Source organism: Pteronotus mesoamericanus, unplaced genomic scaffold, assembly GCF_021234165.1.
Source record: "Pteronotus mesoamericanus isolate MK-2021 breed Mesoamerican mustached bat unplaced genomic scaffold, CSHL_Meso_final contig_100, whole genome shotgun sequence".
In the NCBI taxonomy this organism is placed as follows: domain Eukaryota; kingdom Metazoa; phylum Chordata; class Mammalia; order Chiroptera; family Mormoopidae; genus Pteronotus; species Pteronotus mesoamericanus.
Window position 1 is genome coordinate 2,306,493 of NW_026554999.1, and position 25,282 is coordinate 2,331,774.

General features: G+C 37.3%; 1 protein-coding gene across 5 annotated transcripts in view; it reads right to left on the bottom strand.

Moving 5' to 3' along the window:
- SLC25A21 (solute carrier family 25 member 21) overlaps window positions 1–25,282 on the bottom strand; it is a 474,917-nt gene that overhangs the window by 285,002 nt on the left and 164,633 nt on the right. The gene's annotated exons all lie outside the window — the stretch shown is intronic.

The following is a 25,282-nucleotide window of genomic DNA, read 5'->3' on the forward strand; positions in this document are numbered from 1 at the left end:
TAGCTAACTTTGATCACTATTTTCAAGGAGCTATTCTCAATCTTTCAAGGACAGTTTACCATAAGACAACAATATGCTGTAACAAGTTGCACATCATGATGCTGATGCTTGTCAAACCCAAGTATTTGCCAAATACCTGGTTTTCCAAGGTACTAAAAAGTAGAACATGAAGTCTTTTCTCTCAGAGAATATATTACTATATTAGAAAACAAGCTAGCCAACATTTTCAGTAAAAATTATTACAGAAGACTGTGAAGTAATCTAAACAACCAGCTACGGTAGTACTTTTAAAATTTGGTTACACTGTCTAAAAATAATCTTCTAATTGATTAAATAAATAATCAAACATGGAGAAAAACCCAGTCCCTCAAAACCTGATTTTAAAATGTTTGTGTGTAAATTAAATATGGTGCTATCATCTCCCTTTTTAACTTGTACAGAGAAAGAAAAATCCTGTGTAGATTAAGGATCTGCAGACATACAACCCAGCAAGCTCCTAGGCCTCATTAAAGGAAACATAAATTCCTAACGTGTTGCCTGGAATTAATTCTTTTGCAATTAAACAATGACATTTCCTTAAAAATAATTAGCCCCTATAAAACCCTGGAGGGCAAGGACAACATATACTCTGAATATACCCTCAGACCGAGTCCAGTGCTTTAACTTAATCGCAGTTCTATGCTGGGCGTAAGGTCACTGATGTTTTTTTCTGGCTTGCAGGATGAGACCTGTATGACAGAAGAAAAGGTTGCTCCTTACCTTGTATTTACTTAATAAAGCACAGGCTGCATATATACAACGACAAACAACTACTAGAAAAATACTGAACTGAGTATTTGCTCTACTTGATACCTAACAGGCTGATTTATTCATTTAATCTTTGCCATTTTACTGAACTGAATGATTGTTTTGCTGTTGCGCAAACAACAGTAGGTTTTCTACTGGCCATCCCTACTATTCTATGCCCTTTGGAGTATGACTGTAGTGATCATGTACAGTCATGTATTCTTAAAACTGTTTGCAAAATATGCATACTGTCTGTTATTGTCAACATTATACGGTCTTATTACTTATAAGCAACAGTAAAAGTTCAGCACCAGACTGAACTTTAGAACTGATTTTAGAATCCTTTAAACTCATTTGTAAAGAATGCATGCCATGAAGAAATTGTTATAAGAACATACGATCACAGAGAGTGTGACTCATTTAAGAATTAAAACTATTCATTGTGCATTATTCATAGTATCATTCTTAGAGTGAACACTCCTTAATGAGTAAACTCTCAGTGTATAAAAATAGCACAATATTACTCAAAAATTACAGCACAATAACCCTATTTTCAACCTGTTGAGCTTGCATACATGAAACAAAGAACAAAATTCTTCTCAAACACTCCTGATAAGATTCTTCCTTTGGGAAGTATAAAGTGTGTTTCTTAAAGCTCCTTTGGTATGTGGAAAGATCTTGTTTTAATTTGCTACAGCTGCATAACAAAATGCTCCACACTGGTGGCTTGAGCAACAGAAATCACAGTTTTGGAGGTTAAAAATCCAAGCTCAAAGTGTTGATTTCTCCTGAAGCTTTTCCTTTTGGTTTGCAGATGGCCATGTTCTAACTGCTTTGTCCTCACATTGTTGTTCCTCTGTGCACAGAGGCACCCTGGGTTCTTAATCTCTTATTCTTATAAGGACATTAGACAGTGTGGATTAGGGCCCACCCAAATGATCTCATTTTAACTAATTACCTCCCTCCCCCCCTTATATGACATTATTTATTTTTTATTTTTAACAATAAAATTTTTTTTATTTTAGTAGTTTTTTTAATTTATAAATCATGGTTATTCTATTACAGTTGTCTCTGTTTTTCCCCCTTTGCACCCCTTCACCCATCCCACCACCACCCCAGCTCCCACAGTCAGTTCCCACTCTTTAAAGGTCCTATTTCCAAATACATTCACATTCAGAGGTTCTGGGGTTAGGGCTTCAATATACGAATTTGGGACTGAAGAAGTCAGTCCATGATACTACTACAGATAAACTGTGTCTTCTTGTGAATATATCTGTACTTCATTCTCATTATTAAAATATAGTTTTGCTGGTTACAAAATTCTAAGTTGGCAGCATAGTATAAATGTTGTTACACTGTTTCCTGGCTTCCACTGTTGTTGTTTAAAAGTATGCTCATTTCCAACATTCATTCCCTTTCAGACAATTTGTCTTTTTTATTTGGCTGCTTCTTCTTTGACTTTGGTGTTCTGCAGTTTTATTATGATATATCTATGTATAGACTTTTAAAAATTTCTGCTTGGTAATACAGTGGTGCTACCTTTATTTATGGAGTTATATTTTTCATCTGTTTTAAACATCAGTTATTTCTTTTGAATACTGCTGCTTCTCTCTTCTCCCTATCATATCATCTAGACATGCTATTAGACATATAGTGGAACTTTACATTGCGTTCTCTATGTCTCTTAACTTCTCAATTCTATTTTAATCTTTTTAAAATATCCCCTTGAGCCAGATTTTGATAATTTCTTTAGCTCCTTCCAATTCACTAATATTATTTCCAACTCTCTGATCTTCTATTTGGCTTATACATTGACTTTTTAACATTGACCTTTTTATTTTCATTTTTACAAATTTAATTATTTTTCTAACCTGCTTAGTACTTTTTTAAAAAGCTTCTTGGTCCTTGTGCACATTTTATTTTTCAATTTTTACATAAATATTTTATGACGGTATTTAAAAATTTTACCTTATAATTCAAATATATAAAACCTTCATAGGTGTGAGTCTCCTGTTTTTGTTTCTAATGGCTCTCATTCCTCCTTTGGTGACATTTTAAAATTATTTAATGAGTTTTTAAAAATGTTTGCTTTTGAAATAAATTCAAACTTAGAAATGCAAGAATAATACACAGAATTTTCCTACACCCCTCACCCAGAGATCCAAAAATGTTCTCCAAATGTCTCAGTTATGTACTTTATAGCAAGAATACAATCAAGGATCACACAATGCACTTAGTTCTTATGTCTCTTCACTCTCAAACAGTTCTTTAATCCTTCCTTAATTTTCTTGATGTTATTATTTTTAAGATTACAGGTCGGTGATTTTGTAGAATGCTTCTCAATTTGGGTTTTTATCATGATTCTTCATGTTAAGATTCAAAGTCTAAAACTATTATGCTGTTATCTCAGGGAAACATGGGAGGTAAATGATGTCAAATTTTAGCATATATTGCTATTTCTTTTTTTTAAGATTGATTTTAGAGAGAGAGAAAGTGGAGGGGGGTGGTTATGTTTATTTTTTGTTCCACTTATTTATGTATTCATTGGGTGATTCTTGTATGTGCCCTGACCAAGGATCAAACCCCCAACCTTAGTTTTGGGACAATGCTCTGACCAAGTGAGCTACCTGGTCAGGGCCATATTACTATTTCTTGACTGAATTATAACTATAATGGTTGCTATAATTTCCTAAATATAATACCTCATACATTTAATAGTCATCATTCTATTTATATCAGTCAAAATTCATGGATTCTTATTTTATTCAATGTGATACAATCCATTAGTACTGTTACTTTAATGTTCAAATTGTCACAGATTTAGCCAATCAGAGCCCCTTCAAACTATTTTATATATCCTGTTCCCATATCCCCATCATTAGTTGAATATATCCTTACTTTCTGGTATAAGACATCCCAAGCTTATTTATATTATCCCTGCCTCAACTCTTGTAATCAAGCCATTTCTCCAAACAGCTCTAAATATTTCTTAGTGAAGAGTGGTAATTAAAAATAAAGATTTAGGTATTAGGTGTGCTCTTTACTACTGAGATCTCTCAGGAGCTCTCCAGTGGACAGAGCAGGAAAATATATGTATGCAGATGCATACATGCATATCTAGAGACACAAAATTTTACATTTGTATTTATTTCTATATCTATCTACATATATTGAAAGTCATAAATTCACCAAGGATCTGTAGTTTAACCCAATGCCACAAGGTACATTCTATATTTTTCTCTTCTCATATTAGGAACATCCATCTCCAAAAATGAGAACTATTATTCCCGTTATCCTTAATCCATTCACTTATTTTCTCAACCCACCTGTATGTAAACGATGTCCTGACCCTACAGGGCCTCCACCCTACTTGGCAGATCCTAATGAACTCACATTTAATTGGACCCAATCTGTGAGAATCCTGAAGGTCTACAGTGAGGTCAGTTTCCTATAGAGGACTTAGGTTTCCTTCTACCAGGAGCCTAAGGCACAACTAGTATGAGATAATGCAAATTCCCCTACAGAGCATCCTGGTTAATTCAGAAGTTTCAGGTTAGCAATCTCATATTACAGCAAGGTTCAGTCTTTGTCTACTGATCCCATCATTTACTGCTCTGCTTTCTGATTTCAGTTCTCTTGTGATTAAGGGAGGAACTTTTGGAGAGTTGGGTGTTTGTGTTCTTTGTTTTGGCTATTTTTTTTTGTTTTATTTTGTTTTTGTGTTATTTGGTTTTTGTTTGTTTTTGGTTTTGGTTGTTCTTTGTGTTTTACTGCTTTGCTTTTTAACATTGAAGACTTTCATTGGCTTCTAATTTATCCAGAAATAGTTGTACTAAATAGTGGATACTTTCAGAGTATCTAATCAGCCATATCTTGCCTTTATGTGTCCATATGCTTATTGAATTAATGTTTTTCTATGCCACAAAACTATTAATGCCCTTGAAACACTGTGGGAATCTCTGTGATGGCCTGATTACTGCTTCAAGGCATAAAAAAAAAAGTCAGATTAGAGAAATTATTGGGCAACACTTCTATTTTGTTCTTATCAGAAAATAGGAATTCTTTATAACAAGGCTGTGATAAGAATGTCTTTCTCAAAATCTTAAAGATAAAAAAGGTCTTTAACATTCCTTTGATTCACTTTTCTAACTTAGACAGGGGGAAAATGTAGCCCACATAGAAAGGATTTCTACCAAAGTAAATGACATTTTTGTGGTCTTGCTTAGATTTATTTAGAACTCAGGTCTCTGGTCTACTATCCCGAATACATGTCTGTCCAGTCTTCTTTTTCTAACCAAACTCTATGATTATTTATTCCTGAACATGTTTCAATGTTTAAAATAATACACGACCATTTTAGAAAAAAATTTAAATGCATAAAAAGTATAAAGAAACTTTATTTATAATCCTAATACCTGGAGATACTACTGTTAACATTTTGGAATTTTTAATGCTTACATCCTTTATTTTCATAGCTGAGATCATACCATATAGTTTTGTGTCTTTTTTTCACAAAGTATCATTAATATTTCCTCACTTCATTAAAATCTCTTCATAAGCATTATTTTGGATGCTACATAATATTTCATCATATGGATGTACTTAAGTATAGTGAACTATTCACCTTCACTAAATATTTAGATTGTTCCCTTTTTTCCTCGACTATACATAATGTTTTAAAGAATATTATTTTTTATTTAATGCTAGTCTACACTAATGATTATTCTCTAAAAACAGATTCCTAGAAGTAGAAATACTATGTCAAAGAATGTGAATGTAATTCAGATTTCTGAAATATGCTGCCAAATTACTTTCCAGAGAGACAGTAACAATTTATGCTACTTCCAGCTGAGATAAGAGAGCTGATCTTATCACGTCCGTACCATGGTTCTTCCATTTGGGCTTGACCATTCTCAAGTAGTCTCTTTCATTATTTTCCTAAAGTTTCAACTTAAAGGGCTCTTGAACTATGGAATGAAGACTGGGCATACCACAGACAGCCCTCCAACCTGATGGATCTGTGTAAGAATGACCATAGGAGCACTCGAAAAGCCCTGCTTATGCAGACCGGTCCTTCTTCCCCTCCATGAGGCAGCATAGCCTTCTGGGGACAATCAGAGGCTCATGACTTAGACATAATAGTAATGTTCCATTCCTGTTATCTTTGTAATCTTGGGTAAGGGAGGTAAGCCTCATTGAAATTTACTTTCCTTATTTATAAAACAGAATTTTTGATGTCTATCTGATTGAAAGGATTAAATGTAAAATTGTCTGATTTTTTTATTCCCTAGTTAGTCATTCCTATCAAGCTTGAATATCTATCCTTAAGAAAATTTTAGGAGCTAGATGAAACAGGATATGCTTTTCCCACAGGTCATAGGTAGTATACATACCCTCCTACTGGTGAGTTGATATATTGGATGCCTTTGTGTTTGCAATGTGGCAGCATGAAAGCATGAGGCTTTCAAAAAACTGTCCTAAGGAAGTGGGCATCCAGGACACAAAAGCTAAAATGGGAAGTTTTCATAAGCTTTTTCATCACATTTCAATTAGTTAGATCAGGCTGTTCTGTCTAGGAACACAGAAGTGCTTGGCAAGGATTTAACTATGTATTGTAATCTCACCCCTGGTTGTACATCTACTTTGTAAAAGCTTTTAAAAGCTTCACCCAGACCTACTGAATTGGAACCTCTGTGGGATGGGGCCCAGGTATCTGTAATTTTTAAAGCTCTCTAGTTGATTCTGATTCACTGCCAAGGTTGAGGTTTAATGGATAACGTGATTCACAGATTCTGGAAAGTAAAAGCTGGAAATGGTCATCTAAACCTTTAATTAAACACCCTTGATTTATAGATTAGGAACTGAGGTCTACAGAGGTTCAATTACTTGCTAACCATCACACAGTCTGGCAAAAATAGGACAAAAACCTAGAGTTCTAGCACATCGCCAGAATGCCTTCAAGAAGCATGTACGATAGAAGACAAATGTCTCAAAGAATGTAAAAATCAGGTTTTTTTAAAAGCAATTACTGCCATTTGGCACAGGGTCTTTACTGCTCTCATTTTCAAATGATCATATTTCATATTGTATGTATATGCAGGACAAAGAAATTAGATCTCCGTTTTCACCTGGATGAAGGGCCAAAAAAGTGCTTGCTTTGCCATTTGCTCTCCCTGGGAAGTGAGCAACTGCTGCTGCAATGCAGAGCCTTTGTTGTCCTCAGTACAGTGAGTCCTCTTAACATTTTTGAGTTTCAAAACTGTTCGCATGTGCAATGATCAAGGTTTAGATGTTGTCAAAAAGGTTCTCTATGAGCTGCCACCTCTAAAACACTTTTTAATTTGTAAAATGTAATTATTATTATTATTATTATTATTACCATGAACTTCGTGAAGACCCCTTTTCTTAACATATACTGTTTCTTCTCTAGATATTAAGGGCAGGGGCAGTGAGTGTTGGAAGTTGCTTAGGTACACGACAGTAGAGGTATGGTGATGTCAAGACCTTGAGTAGGAAAAGGACTTAACCCAACCAATTTTTTACAGTTTAATTTTGACTATGGATGGCCCACTAATGAACTTTTAATCACATTATTTATGCAGTCTTAATTGAGACTTTATTTTAACTTTTTAAAAGTTTCCAGAAAAAAAAAATACCTAACCATACAAAAATGCTTGGTTAATTTTTATTCATTTGGGGCCATGCTGGGAAGTGCTGGGTCTTAAAATATTGCTTAAAGGCTCTGAGTTCACAGCTGACACGTTCTTAACATTTATAGTGATCCTAGAGACCCTCAGTATCTAACACTGCAGTTCCTTCTCTCAGTGTTTTTCTTGGATTGGATTTACAGCCAACTGGTTGTAATTGACCCTCTATAGGGACAAGTTAGGATATGAATGTATGACTTTCCTTTTTTTAAAAAAAAAAAGAGAGAGAGAGAGAGCAGGAGAGAGTGACCAAGAAAAAAAAATCACCGTTGATATTTATCTTAAACTTCCTTCATTTCCAGCTTCTCTGGCAGCAAGTCAAGCTGCTGTCATAAAGTCGAACTCTCAGTAAAAGGTTCCTAGCAAAAGCCGGCTGTACTGAATGCAGACCCACATACGAAAGAGTATAATAGAAAAGACAAGCATTTGCTGTCCTTTAGGGCACACATAGCACCTGAGTCTTTCCCAAAAGTGGGGTGTTCCACGTGAGATTCAGGCTGGCATTTCCACACGGGGAAATTAATCATAAAGGATCTAAGGACAAATGGGGACAGGGGGACAAATCTCTCTTGGTTCTTCAAGAAAAGCAAAGGCCTATCAATATAAACAAGCCCTCCCAGCCTCTGACAGCACTGTCCCCACTCTTCCCCATGGAACTGGTCCCAGGTCTCTCTGCGGAACCCATCTGTGGTTCCTCCTCTACTGCCTCATTTAGTCGGCCACCACCCTAAAGTAAGGGAAACTAACTAAGGTTTCACCTACTAAATGAAAGTCTGAAATTCCTTTTCATTTGATCTATCATGGTTGGTTTTGAGGAGAGGGAAAAAAGAAATAGGAATAATTCTGAATGGGGCGCATGAAATGCTTATAAATTTATACCCCAAAGAAACTTTCACTACTATGCCTACTATACAAATTACAAAGTACTGATTTGTAAGAATCTAAAACCAGATATGTCTCAAACTCTTTAACCTATGGTCATGGGCTTGGAGTTCCTACCCACCATGTGCTAGGAAACACAATGCAAACCATTCTGTTCAATGGCTTCTAGCTTTCCCCCCAAATGGATGCTAAAAAGTTAACCATAACTGAAGCCTGTTTTATGTTAAAGTCCTAATAGTGTAAATAGTCAAATGGAGCATTTTTAGTCATTAGCACTGAAAGAACAGCACATACCCAACTGCTTCACCTGGGTATGAGCAAGGAGTGCTGCTTTCTCTACAAAGCTGTTGACCACAATGGGAGATGGCCCATCTGTCTGATTGCTGAATAACACTGACCAGAAGTTAGAGGACTAGTAACAGTGGCCACTTGAAGCAGGGTTGCAGCTCATCTTGGTTTCAGCTCCTCGAATTTCACACCAGCCTTACATTCTGCTGGACTGAAGCAGACAAGAAGTGGCCCTGGCCCATGACATTCAATACTTATAAACTTGGCTGCTGGGTAGCTAAGGGTCTGTGGCAGCAAACCCTGGGCATCACTGACTTCAAAAAGCATTTCTTAAGTACTGTGCTCTGTTATGAGAACTCCTGCCCTCTGGTAATAATAGGAGCTGAGAATTTTTGAGCGCTTCACTGTGCTAAGGTCTTACCAGCATTACGTCACTAATTCCTCACAACTAGGAGGGAGGTAATATCATTATTCCTATTTTATAAACAAAGAAAATGAGGTTTGAAAAAGTTAAGTAACTTGCCAAAGATCACACAGCTAGTAGCAGAGCCCAAATTAAAAACCAGGCCTACTTGATTCCAAAGTCTATGTTTTTAACCACTACACAATACAAAGAAGTTAATGGTCTCTTCAACGCTGCCATCTCCTAACCTGGGCTGTGCACCCTGCTTCCCCTGTAACAACAGTCACACGGGCAGAGAAGATGGCAACCCCTAGAAAGACAGAGCAATGAACTGTTTGGGGGCTGTTTCAGTACCATCAGGGCTTTGGACTCAGTATACCTTCAGTGAGACCTATGTTTGTCTTGAGAAGATCCTGATGCGATCTGGGTGACATATCACATTTCTATGAACATGATATAGTAGTTTGATGCTCTATCAGTAGCTTCTCCTTTTCTCATTTAGCAGGAGCTTGAGCTATTTTCTTTTTCATATACAGCAATAGCAAAATAATATTAATGATTTATTAACTGTCTGTAAGTGTGAGCACTTGGGATGGGCACTTTGCAACTTGCTAGAGGCTGCGATAGCACATCAGTAACTACATCATTTGCAATAATATAACCACCTATGGGCGGACCCATGTGCCCTCCCAATGGATAAAACCCCTATGTTTACAGGTCAGAGAGGTCATATCACTACCTGAACCCCCAGGATATTGAGAATAGCACTGTACCTTGGGCACTTGTTCTGAGAAAGGAGGCTTTTTACATCTGGCTCAAGCCCTGAGTCAGCAACTGGATACATATACTCAAGGTATACTAAAGAGAAATTATTAACCATGCAAACTAGCCCCAAATGGCTTTTCTGATTATTTGCTAGCATGCAGGTGGCTTGGCGAAGAGGACTGCAATTCTAGAATGTTAGTTTTTGTAGTATGAGAAAATCATAACTTTTTTTTTCCAGGAACTTGTTTTGCCACAGATTTAAGGCAGTAATTTGTTACAGGCAAGACATTTATAGGGGCTGCGTTATCGAAGCTAGAATCATCAAGAAATTCTATCAGAAGACACAATGTTTAAGTATAGGTCTAATTACTGCAATCATTTCTTTTTTGTTTCCTTTGCAGAGATCCACTTAATCCCATCTCTTAGTGTGGGCACAAGCTGACAGTTGCATGACAAGGAATGTTTCCCTTTGTAAAAAACCCACTTCCTTTCTGTGTAGTTTTAGCCTAATTGAAATGTTTCCTATTAAGCTCAATCAAGGCAGCAATTATCTAATTACTCACTTATGCTTTTCCAGCCAAAAATTTGCCTAAGCTGGTATATTGGAATGAGAGAGCGCATATTTATTATTGCCTTAACATTTTCCTGTTTGGCTTTAGACAATAATCATAAACATTCACTTTGAGCTCACCAGTACATATCTGATTAATTCTGCTATTTTCTATAAAATTGTATCACTGTAAGCTATAGCCCAGTGCCAAGCATAGCCCTGCCAACGCAATGTGCTTTAAAAGTCTTGTGGTTATGCTACATGAATGGTGTCATTGGAGAAGGGTAATAAGGAAAGGGGCTAGTGAAAAGAAATCACAAACATATATTCAATCATTTCAAAGCCACGAGTTTTATGGCTTTACAAAATAAAAAGTAAGTAACTTAGATTTAATTGAGAAAATAATTTTTATAAGATTTCTTTAAAGAAACATGTATCCTGCATGTCTGGATTTTCTCTTGATACAAATCCCTTAGGTCTCGAGATGATCACAACCAGTCAACAACACAGGTGGTCCACACTTTTTAGGTATAAATTAGAGACATATATCATTAAAACCAGAATTAATTTTGGAGTTAGTGACCCTATGAGGTCATTCCTGATTGACTCAATTTTGATTGAGGTTGTACCAAGCCCAGCAGACAAATTGGGTATGAGGGATTGATATTTTCATTTCCAGACAATAAATTTTATTGTTGTTTTCATCATAAATGTTAACTAATGTGAGACTAATGCAGCTCTCTTCTTGGAAAAACATCCCCAGAAAATGTGTGTACTTCAGGGTGAATTTATAAGGAGAGAATGGAACACTTCATCAATCCCCCAAATGTGGCTGCTTCACAGTCTTTCTCCTAAGTTTACCATAAACCCAGAAAATGACTACACTCAATGGAAACTGCAACAGCAAATCTACAAGGAAAACATTTCATTTGCTGGAAAGAGATGCAAGTTTTGCGTTGCATTAGTAAAGGGAAGAGCTTTCTTCTACTTACTCATAATGATGCATCAGCCATAAAGAGTATTAGTAATCTCAGAGATAAAAGACACCTCACTTTCTAATAACTGATTTACCCCAGTTATTAGTATACACACTGAGTGGCCAGACAGGGAGTCCAAGAGATGTTATACCCAAAACCATGTTATATTATCTGCTTCACAGTTTGGAAAGATGTCTAGAAAAAAATGCATTGTATCCTAAAGGTGGCCCCAAAGATTCTGCATTCTGCTATGTTTGTGTAGTCCCTTTGGGAGAGGAAGTCAAGAACAAAAGGTAGACAGAAAAGGAGATGAAACAAATTCTTTGTGAGAATGGAGAAAATAAAGTAATCAGAAATTTCCCTTTCACTGGTCCTTACTTAAGAACTTGGAAGTTGTGAAGTGTATTCAATACAATAGCTGGAAAAGAAATTTTATTTCTGCATGTGACCATTCACTGAAGATGACAAATGAGTCTCAACATTCTGTCTGCAGTTTAACACATCCCCATCGTTCTCTGCTAAGCAGATTTACATGTTTTGGAGGGGGGACTAAATCCATTTTACCATAGCAGAGTGGGAGCCTGAGGTAGTAGGTGAAGATATCATTAACTAAGGACAAACACAGAGACCACTACTATCACTCTTCTGCCTGGATCCACCCTCAGCTGACCATGAGCAGCACCAGCAACAGAGCAAAGCGGGTACATTGAACCTACAACACCTCTTCCACACAGGTGCGAAACCTCTTGCTTCGTGCCGAGCAATAAACAAAAGAAAACAATCCATTAAATCAACATAGTATTTGTTTCAATGTTGAACTCTTGAAATTATTTTAAAATATATTTTTATTTATATATTTTTATTTATAAAAATAAAAAATACATTTTATATATATTTAAAATATATATGTTTTTATTTATTTTTAGAGAGAGAAGAGGGCAGAGAGAGAGAGAGAAAGAAACATGTGCTCTGACCAGGGATCAAACTCACAACCTTGGTGTGTTGGGATGATGCTCTAACTAACTGAGCCACTAGGCCAGAGCTACAGACCTTGAATTTTCAAATTGAGTTACCACTGCCTTTATTTCCCCTCTTACTTTGTACTAGTTCTCATATTTCTACCTTTCCTCCACTGCAATAATTCAATAGAACTAATTACATCTTTAAAAATAGTTAAATAAGCAAATGGCTGAAATTCTCTTTCCGTTCTCCCTGATGCTGGGTCAAATGGCTTCTCAAGTTTGTCTGAAGTGATACGCTTGCATGTCTGGCCAGAGTCTTCTTTTGGGATTTTTTTAATGACATCCCCAAATACTTCCCAAAGTGTGTTGAAGTGGTGCTGTTTTATCCAATTTAAAGTAATACCCACTTGCAACAAACCTTAAAATCATAGAAATTTAATACCAGATAAAGTAAATGTCCCACAGTTTCCTAATGACAACTATGAATTCTACATTTATGTTAACATTTATTCTGTTTTCTATTTATGAATTATTTTTCTATTTTCTGCAATTTTAATATTTCTTGGTCTGTTACTTATTTTTCTTCTAAGTCCAATAATGTTAATACAATTCAGGTTTTAAAAATAGTAAAGTCTTTGACAGAGAGAACATGAACAAAATCATAACTTATCCTCTATTATTCTAAAAATGCAAATAAACATTTGGGTTCCTTCAGTCTTTGATGGTCATGAGTTGCCTTTGATAAATGAAACTATTTGCTATTCATCAGTCCATTAAGGTCTTACAAATCAAAGTTAATGAATACAAAGAGCACCTGCTATGGGAACATCTAATGTTAAAAGCTCTTCACTTGTCAGTGCCCAAGTTAAAATATATGTCACACTGTTTAAAGCATATAAAACATTTAACCCTGGCTACATATGGCAATCACCCAGAAGCTTTTTAAACCATGGATAAGTCCCAGCCCCAGAGATTCTGATTTAATTGGTGCTTTGTGTGCCTGTGTATCAGGACTTTAAAACATTCCCAAGGTGATGTAAGTACAAGTCTGAGAATGAAAGTATATTTAGAATTAAATTATCCAACATAAACACACACACAATTAATGGATTTGTAATTTTTCCATGTGTCCTACCATTAGCTTGAGGTGAAACAGAGTGATTCCTTCCTTCCTTCCTTCCTTCCTTCCTTCCTTCCTTCCTTCCTTCCTTCCTTCCTTCCTTTCTTCCTTCGACATCATTTATGTTCACTGCATAGGCCACAAACTGCCAACAAACTGCCAACATTACCTAACTGGTCACAAACACAAAATATCCCTTGCATTAAAAGAAAAAAATGAGAGAGATACTTGGGAGGAAAGCTAATTTGAAGGAAAAAATAGTGTGGTAGGAAAAATAATGGCCCCCAAAAGTGTCCCATTTTCACCCCTGGAGCCTGTGAATATATTTCATTACATGGCAAAAGATATTTTGCAGATGTGAAGAAATTAAGGACCTTGAAATGGACAGAGTATCCTGAATTACCCAGGTGGGCCCATTCTAATTGCGTGGATTCTTAAAACAAGAAAACATTTCCCCACTGTGGTCAGAGGAGGTCCTGATTAAGGAATAAAGACACACGGAGGTGCAACAGTGCTGCCTCTGAAGGTGGAGAAATGAGAATATGAGACAAGGAATGCAGGTCTCCAGAAGTTGGAAAAAGATACATTCTTCCCTAGAGCTATGTGAAAAGAACATAGCCCTGATGATATCTTGATTGGGCCAAATGAGACCCATGTTAGACTTCTGGCCTGCAGAACTATAAGATAAAAATTTGTGTTGTTTTGAGACCCAAGATGGCAGAGGAGTAAGTGGAAGCTACATTAACCTCCTCCCAGGATCAAACTGGAATTACAAGTAATTTATAGAAAATATCATCCTGAATAACCAACTGAACACTAGCTGGAGAGATGCCTTATAACGCGGACAGATGGAAGAAGCCACACCATCACAACATGGCTGGTAGGGCGTGTGGAGCAGGCACAAGAGGGCTGTCTGGGCTCCCACAGGCAGCAGCTTCAGTTCTGGGGAGATATTTCAGCAACCAGGGGGTTCCCCTGAGAAGTGTGGGGTCTAAATCCCAGGCTGGGCTCCCCAGAACAAGGAAGGGAACCCAAATAACATAGAGCTGTGAAAAGCAGTGGGGCTTCTGTCCACCAGGGAGACAGGGCTGGAGATGCAGAGAGCCTCTTAAAGGGTCAACACGCAAAATTTGTTTGCAGCCACTTACCCTGGGGACTGGCAAAGGGAGGTCAGAGTGTACTAGAGACATGTGAGGAGAGTCTGGGGCTGGTGGCTCTGGGGAGAGAATTGAAGGGACAGGCACCAGGATCCCTTTGCTGAGTGATTCCCCATAGTGCAGAAGCCATTTTTCTCAGGCAGAGCATTCCCCTCCAAGTGGCAACAGCTTGAGGGGAAGCAATAACCCCAACTGCAGGAATTATTCTGCCCCATTCTGTGGTACTTAAGCCCTGCAGCTGAGGAGTACAGCTGGAAGATTTTCACTCTTTAAGCCTAACAGAAAACCTACAGGCAGAGGGGATTTTGGGGAGCTCTGAGATTTTAGCTGACCCTCCCCCAGGCCTGGTACTGGTAAAGCTGGTCTTGGTGCGGAGGCTGGTTCTTTCTGAACACAATCAGGCCCAACAGAGGGAACCACACTCTATGGATCACTAATAGCTCCAAACAGGTTGCCCAGGGCCAGTCACAGGCAGGGTTTGACATAGGTCTATACCAGTATTTGCAGATATACCTAACACATAGAAACAAACACAAAGAGGCAGTCAAAATGGGAAGACAAAGAAATAGGCCCCAAATGAAAGAACAAGAGAATTCTCCAGAAAAAGAACTGGATGAAATGGAGGCAAGCAATCTATCATTTTGAGAGTTTAGAGTAATGATTGTACAGATATTCAAAAGCATGAAAAAAAAACACAGAAACCATAAAAAAGAACCAGCCAGAACTAAAGAAGGCAATATCTGAAATAAATAATAAACTGGAAGGAATAAATGGTAGGCTAGATGAAGCAGAGGATCAAATCAGTGATTTGGAAGACAAGGTAGAAAAAAAAACACCCAAGCAGAGCAGCAAAAAGAATTTTAAAAAATGAGAAGAGCTTAAGAAATTTTTGGGACAACATAAAACATAACAACATCCACATCATGGGAATACTAGAAGAAGAAGAGCATGAACAAGAGGTCCAGAAGGTGTTTGAAGAAATAATGGTCAAAAACTTCCTTAATCTGGTGAAGAAAAAAGACACACAAGCCCAGGAAGATCAGAGAGTCCAAACAAGTTGGACCCAAAGTGGCCTACACCAAGACACATCATAATTAAAATGTCAAGCCTTAAAGACAGGAAGAGAATCCTAAGAGCTTCAAGAGAAAAGCAGGTGGTTACATACAAGGGAGCACCAATTAGACTGGCATCTGATTTCTCAACAGAAACACTTCAGGCCAGAAGTGAGTGGCGTGAAAAGCAAGAACCTAAAACCAAGGCTACTTCACCCAGCAAGGCTATCATTTAAAATCAAAGGAAAAATAAGGAGCTTCCTAGACAAAAAATAGCTAAGAAAGTTTGTTGAAACCAAACCAGTACTCCAACAAATGTTAAAGGGCTTGCTAGGAGAACGGGGGGAGGGGGAGGGGGAGGGAGAAGAAGGAGAAAGAGAATAAGGAGGGAAAGAAAAAAAACAAGAAAAACAGTCTAACAATAAAATGGTACTACATATGTATGTATCAATAATCACCTTAAATGTAAATGGCTTAAGTGCTCCCACCAAAAGACATAGGATAGATGAATGGATAAGAAAACAAGACCCATACATACGCTGCCTCCAACAGACACAACTCAGATTGAAAGATACTCAACAACTAAAAGTAAAGGGAAAGAAAAATATATTTCATACAAACGGAAAAGAAAAAAAAGCTAAGGTGGCAATACTTATACCCTACAAAACAGACCTTGAAACCAAGGCTATAGTAAGAGAAAAAGAAGGACACTACATAATGATAAAAGGAAAAAATCCAACAAGAGAATATACCTCTAGTAACCATTTATGTACCCAAAATAGGAGCACCTAAATATCTAAAACAAATCTTGATGGATATAAAGGAAGAGACTGACAGAAATACAGTCATAGTCGGGGATCTTAATACCCCATTGACTTCAATGGATAGATCTTCCAGGCAGAAAACCAACAAAGAGACAGTGGCCTTACATGACACACTAGATCAAGAGCACATGGAACATTTTCTAGGATGGACCACAAATCAGGACACAAAACAAGTCACAATAAATTTAAGACTGAAATCATATCAAGCATCTTCTCTGAACTCAGCGCTGTCAAACTAGAAATCAATCACAAGAAGAACACTCACAAACACACAAAGACATGAAAGCTAAATATTTTAGTAATCAATGAAAAGTTCAACAATGAGATCAAGGAAGAAATCAAAAGATATCTTGAAACAAGTGAAAATAAGAACACAACAATCCAAAATCTGTGGGACACTGAGAAAGCAATCCTAAGAGGGAAATTCATGGCATTACAGGCCTATCTTAAAGAACAAGAAAAAGCTCAAATAAACAATCTAACTTTACACTTAAAGGAACTTGAAAAAGGACAACAAACAAAGCCCACAGTGAGTAGAAGGAGAGAAATAATAAATATCAGAGCAGAAATAAACAAAAGAGAGTAAAAAATGATACAAAAGATCAATGATTCTAAGAGTTCGTTCTTTGAAAAGATAAGCAAGATTGACACACCTTTAACCAGACTCATCAAGAAAAAAAGAGACAGGACCTAAACAAATAAAAGTAGAAATGGAAGAGGAGAAATAACAATTGACATCAAAGAAATACAAAGGATTGTAAGAAAATATTATGAACAAAAATATGTCAGGAAACTGGATAACCTGGACAAAATGCATACATTTCTGGAAACATTCAATTCTCCAAAACCAAATCAGGAACAATCAGAGAATCTGAATAGATAGATTACACCTAGTGAAATTGAAGCAGTAATCAAAAAACTCCCAACAAACCAAAGCCCTAGGCCAGCTGGCTTCACAGATGAATTTTACCAAACATTCCAGGAAAAACTAACACTTCCCCTTCTCAAACTATTTCAAAAAATTCAAGAGGAGGGAAGGCTCCCAATCTTATTTTACGAGGCCAGCATTATTCTAATTCCAAAACCAGATAAAGACACTTAAAAAAATCATAAAGATATTATAGCCCAATATCCCTAATGAACATAGATGCTAAAATCTTCAACAAAATATTAGCAATCCAAATAGAGCAATGCATGAAAAAGATCATACGCCATGATCATTGGGATTTATTTTGGGACTGCAAGGTTGGTACAGCATTCTCAAATCAATAAATGTGATTCACCACATAAATAAAATGAAGAATAAAAACCACCTGATCATACCAGTAGATGCAGAAAAAGCATTTGATAAAATCCAGTATCCATTTATGATAAAAATTCTCAGCAGAGTGGGAATAGAGGGAACATAACTGAACATAATAAAGGCCATATATGACAAACCCAGTGCCAGTATCATATTCGATGGGCAAAAACTACAAGTGTTTCCCTTAGGCTAGAGAACAAGGCAGGAATGTCCACTTTCACCTCTCTCATTCAACATTGTACTGGAAGTTTTAGCCACAGCCATCAGACAAGGAGAAGAAATAAAAGGCATCCAAACTGGAAAAGAAGAAGTAATAAAACATCTTTATTTGCAGATGACATGATACTGTATATAGAGAACCCCAAAGATTTCTTTCTCTCTCTCTCTCTCTCTCTCTCTCACACACACACACACACACACACACGCACACACAACTACTAGAACTGCTAAATGAATTCAGCGAAGTAGCAGGATACAAAATTAATATCCAGAAATCAGTTGCATTTTTATATGACAATAACAAACTAACAGAAAGGGAAATTAAGAAAAAAAATCTCATTCACAATTGTTTCAAAAAGAAAAAAAAACACCTAGGAATAACCCAGGATGTAAAAGACCTGTTCTTGGAAAATTATCAGACATTGAAGAAAGGAATTGAAGAAGATACAAATAAGTGAAGCACATACTATGTTCATGGATAGGAAGAATTAACATCATTAAAATATCCATACTACCCAAAGCAATCTATAGATTCAATGCAATTCTTATCAAGATTCCAATGAGGTATTTCACAGAACTAGAACAAATATTTTAAAAATTCACATGGAACCACAAAAGGCCCCACATTGCAACAGCAATCCTGAGAAAAACAATGTTGGAGGAATTACGCTACCTAATATCAAATTATATTATAAGGCCATCGTAATCAAAACAGCATAGTACTGGCATAAAAACAGACACATAGATCAATGGAACAGAATCGAGAGCCCAGAAATAAATTCACACCTTTACAGTCAATTAATATTTGACAGAGAAAGCAAGTATATACAATGGGCTAAAGATAGTATATTTAATAAATGGTGTTGGGAAAATTGGACAGTTAGGTGCAGAAAAATGAAACTAGATCACTTTCTTACATCACACAAAGAATAAATTTAAAATGGATAAAAGACTTAGATGTTAGACTCAAACCATAAAAATTATAGAAGAAAACATAGGCAGCAAAATCTTGGACATTGCTTGTAGCAATATTTCATCAGATATATCTCCCCAGGCAAGGGGAACAAATGACAACAACAACAAAAACAAATGGGGCTACATCAAACTAAAATGCTTTTGCATAGCAAAGGAAAACAGCAACAAAGAAAAATGACAACCCACACAAAGACAGAACGTATTTGCTGATACATCTGATTAGAGGTCAACATCCAAAATTCATAAAGAGCTTAAACACAGCAAAGTGGATTACTCTGCCCTGGCAAATACCTAAGGCTCTGCCACTTACAATAGGACAAAGAAATATGGCCCAAATGAAAGACTAGACCAAAACTCCAGAAAAAGAACTAAGCAACAAGGAGATAGACAACCTATCAGATGCAGAGCTCAAAACACTGATATTCAGGATGCTCACAGAAATTATTAAGTTTCATTGCAAAATGAAGGCTATACAAAGTGAAATAAAGGAAAATATACAGGGAACCAGCAGTGAAGGAAAGGAAACCAGAGCTCAAATGATTTGGAATGAAAGGAAGAAATAAAGATACAGCTAGAACAGAATGAAGAAACAAGAATTCGAAAAACTGAGGAGAGGTTTAGGAACCTCTGGAACAACTTTAAACATTCCAACAAGCAAATTATAGAGGCGCCACTAGGAAAGAGGAAGAGTAAGAAATTAAAAACTTACTTGAACAAATAAGGAAGGAAAACTTCCCCACTCTGGTGAAAGAGCTACACATGCAAGTCCAGGACACTCATAGCATCCCAAAGAAGTTGGATCCAAGAAGAAACACATCAAGACGGATCATAATTAAGTTACCCAAGTTTAAAGATAAGGAGAGACTTTTAAAAGAAGCAAGAGAATAGGAGACAATTACTTGCAAAGGAGTTCTCGTAAGACTATCAGCTGATTTCTCAAGAGAAACCTTAGAGGCAAGTAGGGGCTGGCAAGAAGTATTCAAAGTCATGAGAGGCAAGGACCTATATCCAAGATTACTCTATCCAGCAAAGCTATCATTTAGAACGGAAGGGTAGATAAAATGCTTCCCGGATAAGGTAAAGTTAAAGGAGTTCATCATAACCAAGCCCTTATTATATGAAAGGTTAAAGGCACTTATCTAAGAAAAAAAAGATCAAAACTATGAACAGTAAAATGACAACAAACCCACAACTATCAACAACTGAACCTAAAAAACAAAAAACTGAGCAAACGACTAGAACAGGAACAGAATCACAGAAATGGAGATCACAGGTAGGGTTATCAGTAGGGAAGGAGACAGAGAATGCAGGGGAAAGGTACAAGGAATAAGAAGCATAATTGGTGGGTACAAAATAGACAGGGGGAGGTTAAGAATAGTATAGGAGCCCTGGCTGGTGGGGCTCAGTGGATTGAGTGCCGGCCTGTGAACCAAAGGGTTGAGGGTTTGATTCCCAGTCAGGGCACATGCCTAGGTTCCAGGCCAGGTCCCCAGTAGGGGGTACGCAAGAGGCAACCACACACTGATGTTTCTCTTCCTCTCTTTCTCCCTTCCTTCCCCTCTGTCTAAAAATAAATAAATAAAATCTTTTTTTTAAAAAAGAATAATATAGGAAATGGAGAAGCCAAAGAACTTGTATGTACAACTCCATGAACTAAGCAGTGGGTGGGATGCTGGAGGGTTGGGAGATGCAGGGTGGAGGGGGATAAAGAGGAGAAAAAATTGAGACAAGTGTAATAGTGTAATCAATAAAATATACTTTAAAAAAAGAAAAAAAAAGAACTTAAAAAACTCAACATCAAAAAAACAAACGTCCCAGTTAAAAAATGGGCAAAGGACTTGAATAGACACTTCTCCAAAGAGGACATACAGATGGTCAATACACATATGAAAAGATGCTCAATGTTACTAATCATCAGAGAAATGCAAATTAAAACCACAATGAGATATCATCTCACACCTGTCAGAATGGCTAATATCAATTAATCGACAAACAAGTGCTGGTGAGGATGTGGAGAAAGGGGAACCCTTTTGTACTGTCAGTGGGAATGCAGATTTGTGCAGACACTATGGAAAGCAGCATGGAGATACTTCAAAAACTTAAAAATGGATCTGTCTTTTGACCCAGAGATCCCACTTCTGGAAATATATCCGAAGAAACCCAAAACATGAATTCCAAAGAACATAAGCACCCTATGTTCATTGCAGCATTATTCACAATTGCCAAGATATAGAATGATCCCAGGTGTCTATCAGTAGTAGATGAGTGGATAAAACAACTATGGAACATTTACACAGTGGAATACTACTCAGCTATAAAAAAGAAAAAAAAATTTTACCCTTTGTTTCAGCATGGATGGAACTGGAGAACATTAAGCTAAGTGAAATAAGTCAGTCAGAGAAAGACAAATACCGTATGATTTCACTCATAGGTGGAATCTAATGAACAAACTGAACTAACAAGCAAAATAGAGACAGACTTGTGGATAGAGAGCAGGATGACAGCTAGAGTGGGGGAGGGGAGGGGTGGAGGGATTGAGCAAAAAGTAAAAAGGACTCATGGACATGAATAAACAGCGTTGCAACTAAGGCGGGTAGGGGGGTATAATGGGAATAAATGGTAATGGAAAAAATATAATACTTTAAAAAAATTTTTGTGTTGTTTTAAATCACCCAGTTTGTGGCAGTTTGTTACAGCAGCAAGAGGAAGTTCATAAGGATACTGATGTTAATTTGGAATCTCCAGAGTCATCAGGCAGACCTAAGAGAATGTTGTGTTGAGTCCTGTTGTGTCTCACGGACCTCCAGCAGGGAGCACAAATGACTTGGGGCCCCTGCTGCTGCCCTGATCTGCATCTTGGTGTCTGTGCAGAGACCATGTCTCCCATGGCTGCTCCCAGCCACTGACTGAGCCAGCAGCAGTGCTGAAGCAGGAAGGTTCCTGGAGACATTGAGTTCCAAGCTCCTCTGGCTGCCAATTTGACTTGAGGATTCTACTCTGTAATGGGCTTGACAAACATTCGTCAGCTTGCACTGCAGTCTAGGAGCTTCCACTCTGTCTCCCGTCCACTCCTCTCACCTTCACTCAAGGTTGGATTTGCACAGGGGTCAGCTAGAACTACTCTACCCCTCATTGCTCTCTCCCCATTTATTTTCTTTCACAGGCATTTCCTCCAGGACCAACTTTATAATTTGAGTACAAAATAAAAATGTGGGATCCTTTGTTCAAAAATTATTAAGAATTCCAACAGCGTGTGCATGTGGTTTGCCACATCTTCGTGCATTGGATTGTAACCTTTTCTTTCTCCTGAATAAATCTATTTCAGTTCGAGGAAAAAAAGAATTTCAAGACAGGGGTAGCAGAGCATTAAAGCAAATATTCTAAATGCAGTGCGTGAATAGCTCACTCATGAGGCTGGCCCTGGTATCTTTTAGTAAAATCCTTGCATGTCTAATTTCAGTTTGGTGCCTGCTTGGAGGACCCTGACTAAGGATATTCCAGGTATCTTCCCATAAAGTTAGCTCTTTTGGGCATTAAACCCGCCTGTGATCAAGTGAGTGAAAGTCACACTGAGTTTCATCCTGCCCTTCTAAGCCTCTAATATGGTTTCAAAATTAATTTTATTGATTCAAGCTAGTTTTCTGTTCAGTTTTGAGGTTTCCCTTTTCTACAATAAATAGTACATAGTGTTTAAGAAGCAGTGTGGGTTTCTGAGCCAGACTCATTGGAAAAGGATATGTAGTGAGAAGTATAGCTGTGATTACAACATTTCACTTGAAATAAACACCAAAGCAAAATTCAGGCAGCAAAACTCATAAACACATTCTTTCATTTCATGTTTAAAGGAAAGAAGCTGGAAACAACAAAAGACTTGCTTAGGGGAAAGAACTAAATTCTCTCCTCCTGCTCTATTTGCAATTCCAGGTGCAATTATTATTTTGAGAAGGTGTTTTCTAAACATTTGGCAATTTTAAACATCAGGGCAAATCACTGTGGCCTTTAGCAACCTCTCTAGGCTTCAATGGGCTAAGCAAATTAGACCCTACCTACTCTCTGAGGTCCTTAACAGCAATAAAATGCTTTGAATTCATGAGAAACAATCTGCTTTGGTCAAGTCTGTGAGATTTTGTAACATTATATATTCTTACTTGGTCTATATTCTACCCCAAAGTGCATGTCTTTTGAGGATTTTCCAAAGAAACTTTTTTTGTTTAGTACTCCTTTTATCAGGATCTATTGAGGTGTGAGACAAAGAAACTTAAATGAAAAATGCAGTTGATATAAGGTTCAAATGACTAGCCCAAATCCCCAGTGTTGATTAGACACAGGCCATGGATTGGAACCCTTGACTCGTCATCAAAATCTCTCATCTGTGCAATGTTGCCTCTATATTTTGTCAGCATAAAGAATCAAGTTTTTAGATTTAGCATTTTTTCAGTATCAATAGATTCACATTTTTCAGTTTAATATGTTCCCGTAGAGAGTGCACAACTTTGAGCAAAATATTGGATTCCCCAGGGACCCAAGCAGACTAATAATTAGGTCCTTCAAACTGATGCTATTTAAATATTTACCTAACACTGATGTGAACCAAGTACTTGGCGAGAAGGAGGCACTGGGGATTGGAGGACCACCAGATCTCCATTTGTGCACTAAAAGCCCTACTGGTAACAGGACCCACATAGACCCACGTCTATGGCAATCACCTATTGTTACTTTGGTATATCTTTTGTGGGCCCACCCCAAGCAACTCATTCATAGCGGTGAACTTTTGTGTAATGTGTTGGTGCCCAGGGTAACTATCTAACTGTTCCTCCTCTTTATCCTGCTTTGATATCATACAAGTTTTCCTTTAAGTCCATTTCCTTTTTATATTATAATTTGAGGGAACAAGTAGGGATGAAACTATGGCTCCTATATTCCCAATATGAATCTTGAAAACCTCTGTTTCAGGTCTTTCTCTTTATCCAGGTAATTTATTTTTATCACAGAGTTCTAGATATAGAAAAGACTCCTACATCTCTTTAAGTAAAAAATTACCTCCCAGACCAAAAGAAAACAAGAACCATATATACAATATTATTAAAAGGCTATGTTTATTGAGTTGAAGTGTACAGAAAATGTTGTCTTATAAAAATACTTACTTAATATCATATTTTGAGACTATTTGGCATTGCCTGGACCAGGAATACTAACAGGGAGATAGGACATTTAATTTCATGTAGGGTCCATGCCAGCCATTATTAATTGTATGAAACATCTTTTCTCTTCATCAGGAACTAAGAGGCTTTATTAGCTCATGATCCTGTCCCAAACTCAAGTTTGTCAGATAATAGCGTAGAGACTCTAAATACTTGGGAAAACTTTAAGAAAGCAGTATATGATACAGAGTGAACATACCATTCAGATCTTGGAAGTCAGCTATTGAATTTTGACCACCATTGTAGGTAAGTAACCTACGAATCAGCTAAAATTGGTACAGCCTGGTTTCCAACCCATGTCTCCAAAGTTTTCAACCGCGCTACATACTAACTATCCAGCTACTCTTTGTTTCTGTCATTACCATCACTGGCTTCCACTCCTCCTGCCCTCACAGTCTATCACACCCCTTGGGTCTTCTCCTAGTTAATGCCTTCATTAATATCTAGTGTTCAGCTAACTTCTCTTGGCCCACCAAATATTCATCTTAGTTCTCTGTGCTTCACTTGCTCCTATCGAAGTCATGCTAGCCAGCCTTCATCAGGTCCTCACAGATGCTCCGCCTCAGGCATTAATGACTTCCTACTGCATATGGTGATAACACAGCACTGTAGGTAAAAGAAAGGCCTCTGGAGCCAGATGCCCAGGTCTCAAAGCCTGGGTTCTCCACTTTCTAGTTTGAACAAGTTACTTATCCTTTTTGTGACTCTATTTCCTCATGTGCAAAATAGAGTTAGCAATATATTGTTGTCAGCAGCAAATATGAATTGTTAATTAATCACAACAGCTATAAAAGATCCTATTTGCTCTCTTTTGACTGTTCAAGTGCTACTCTCCTGTCCTTAAGTTTCCCTAGGTTATTGCCTGTGTGAGGAAATGGCTTTATAGAAAACTTATAAGCAAAGAAATCAAAACAATTAGGCGAAGAAACAAAGGAGAAAACAGTGGGATAAAAAGGCAGTATGGCCTCAGAAATTAGTCAGCCAGGCTGTCAGCATTTTCTTAAGACTCACAGATGAAGCGACAAGGCCATGGGGTCCGTCTCCTCCAAGTGTATTTATACAGGAATTTGGTGACAAGTACACAGAGAGTATATGAAATTAAAAAAGAATA